Genomic DNA, 3,467 nt, shown 5'->3' with positions numbered 1-3,467 from the left:
ATGACACTAAGCTAATGATATGATGAGCACAAACCATGACATGTAAAAGCAGTGGTACCTGAACAAACTGCGATCGCCGCAGATTAAATATAAACTGAGGAAATAACGAAAAATATGGATTCAGCGTGAAGGAGGTTGGATCATCCTTTCTATAGTCTCCAAACTTTGAACAAAGACGAATCAGATTCCGATCTAACCACCGAGTAGCATCAAATCCCTCCTGCGAAAAAAAAAATGATGAATTGTATAAACAAACATGACTTGCTGATAGGCGCGCCTTAGATAACTAGTCCCTGCAGTATTTTCCAAGGATTCATTTGGATCCTCCTAGTTCAGATTACTATATATTATACAGCTGTGTCAACAATAAATTTTGAATGTCTTTCGTATAAATAGATGAACATTTGACCTCCTAGGTTTCCTGGTAAGTATTTTCGCAAGGAAAGACACATATTTAAAAACATTGCCAGCATTAAGAGGTTACGCCAGCACAAAAATAAAACAAAGCAACTACCAAACTGACGCTGTCTACTGTGACGTACCTCTGACTCCATTTTCAAAGAAGCTAATCTAGCCATTACCACAGCAGCAGTTTCTTGAGCAAACCCATGCACAAGTTCCTGAAAAATACATAACAATAGGTAAAATAGAATGTTAGCTCACTAGAAGCTTTTAGGCTATAAGAAATCCTGCATTGCAGTTTTTTATAGTTATTTGCCTAATCCTACACCATGGGCACATGTCTAAAATTCATCTCATGGAAACTTAAAAAAAACAATGAAAATGGATAGGCTGGTATGTGTATCAAAATGTTTGTCAGAAGCTTTGCTTATTATTCCATTTAAATTAGCTTTGATGATACATTAGTGATGGATTGTTTCTGATTAGGCACACAAGGAATGCCAAAATATACGACTAATAGTACTGTACTGACAAGAATGCAAGAGCTAAGACTTACTGCCTATCAGTAGTAACTGTAACAGTATAATTGATGCAAATCTGTGGTAGTAGATTATATAGCACTAATTTGAAAATTGTAGTCAAAGAAAGAGTGAGATGCAAAACATGTTCTAGTCCTAACAGTGATACTAAGAGTACAGTAAAGTTCAATTAAATGGAGCAAAACCCAAAGAGTTGGCCTACCCTTTACTACGGATTCAGAGAATAGGTCATGTTAAAGAAAATTTTCAAATTGCTTATCAATTGAAACTAAAGTCATAAATTTATGAATAAAGCAAAAACAGGACAAACCTCTGAACTCACAGCACTGTCTTTCCACTGTCTGCATACAGTAGTAACCCGGAGCAATGTTTGGCCTTCAGGGTTTTGGTAACTGCAATCAAGTAAACAACATGATACTTTCGACAATGAAGCCCACAATGTAATGCAGAAAGGCACGGACTTAAAAACAAAAATAAGAAAATAAGAAAACAGATAAATACAAGACTAAAACACTGCCCAAAGTACCTTGTGAGAAACTGCAAATAAAACTGTGGATTCGCAGCTCCTGGAGAATTTGACCCGCTTGAAGATATGTCAAAAAATACTGTCAAACACGTACTTTTATCAAGGCCACACAACCTCCAAGCAGAAGTATTCCCCTCTCCAATAACCGTGTCAGCAACACTGGTACCTTTCTGAAAGGATTCAAATAAAAGAAAATTTCAATTTAGTTGAGAAGAGATAGCTTTGTTCATCTCACAAATTACTATCAATGCATTTTTGAAAGAAGGGTTTATTCAAGGACTCCATGTTTAACCTTCTCTAATGATGAGCATGGCCCAATAGCCCCTTGAATTTTGATGTCCTGTGAACAACAGATCTCAAGCATCCCACTAGATATAAACGATTTAAGGTCAGTTTATATTGAAGTACGCACATAGTTTTATTTCTTACACATATGCTTGAAGCGTATGATACTCAATAAACTAGAAAGGTTATTGCATTGCCAAAATTTTCTCTATCATGTAATAATAGATCAAAGAGAGTGATGCATCAGCAAAGTAGAAACTTACTTAAAGCAGAGGCCAAGAGCCTGATCGCCATCTTCAAATGCCCGCTTGAAGGAATCTTTGAATACGGAATGGCCAAAACTTTCAGACAGAACAACAAGGCCACCAGTTCTTTCAACTGCAACATTCATCTCAGCAACCCCAACCTAACTATATCCAAAATGCAACAGCAGAAACAATTATAATTAGATATCCAATTATAGTTATCAGAAATGAGAGCATGACAATATACAACAAGCAATGCCTTATGTTGACTAAAGATAGAAACTATTGGAAGAAACACAGTAGAGAAAAACATCATCAAAAACAAGAAATTGAGAGGATTAGTTAAATTGATATCACAGGCTAGTTAACAAAACTGAGGACAAGTGAGAGGATTCACATTTTTTTTATATATATTGACCATGTTAAGTTTGACAAACAGTTAAGTAAAACTTATTGCATTATCAAGACCCAAGAATAAAAGATGCATCTCATTTTCTAGATTTCCAGCTACAAAAAATACAAAACAGTATTGCAAAAGCAACTAATACAAACTGCAAAATGAAACTTGAAGAACTAATTCAGAGCCTTGTGCACCAATGATTTATTATCATGTCAAAGTAATACCTGATCAAATGCAGAAGCAAAAAGGTCTAGCACATGACCCTGAGTGACTAGTTGTTTCGCGATGCTATCATAAAACTTGACAGCCTTCTTATAGTAAGGAGCGGCATCTTTATCTACATCTTTGTGAGAATTGAGAACGCACAGGATCCGACAAATCTTTTGAGACAATCTGTACAAAAGAGATTAGAAAGAAGAATTTTACCGAGACTCACAAACATGCTTCATACACATGCTCACAGTGCCAACAATCATCAACAGGCACTAACCGTTCCAGGGCCTCCTGTACATGGACCTCCGATCAAAGCAACAATTCTAGCCCCAGTTCCAGGCAAGCAAGCTCCAAGCAATCCTGCAGCTACACTCAATGCCACACCTGTGCATCGTTGGGAACGATGACCTGGCTGAACCGGACACTGATCACTTTGTAGCTCATCCAAAAGCTGCATACAAAACATCATCCACACAATCAGATGAAAAAGTTCCAACTTGACAATCAACACTAGCTAAATGATAAATAACTTCAAAAAAAACAAATTTTACTTACAGAGTTGAGAGTGAATTCACAATCCGAGGCAGGCAACAAGAATCTATTCAAACCAGAACCATTTTGAGCTCCTTTAGGATGATATCCAGAAACAGGACCTCCTCTCCTTGAAGAAGCTCCAAGTCCCAACTGATCCAAAACCTGATCTTTCGAAATCTCTTTACTCCTTTAAAAACATAAACTTTAGACATCTCAGAGAATCCCAATTCATGTACATGAGCCTGAGTACCAAACGACACAAACCCAACCAAAGCCTTCTCAGGAAGCAATCCAATCGCCTGCTTAACCGCAGATTTAGCAAA

The 3,467-nt window shown here is 37.0% G+C and overlaps 1 pseudogene; it reads right to left on the bottom strand.

The window, feature by feature from the left end:
- Positions 1-3,467, bottom strand: part of LOC104706569 — a 6,657-nt pseudogene that overhangs the window by 1,897 nt on the left and 1,293 nt on the right.

The sequence above is a fragment of the Camelina sativa genome, chromosome 8, assembly GCF_000633955.1.
Source record: "Camelina sativa cultivar DH55 chromosome 8, Cs, whole genome shotgun sequence".
NCBI lineage: Eukaryota > Viridiplantae > Streptophyta > Magnoliopsida > Brassicales > Brassicaceae > Camelina > Camelina sativa.
Note: the sequence above shows the minus strand (reverse complement) of the source record. Positions and strands in the feature narration are given on the sequence as shown.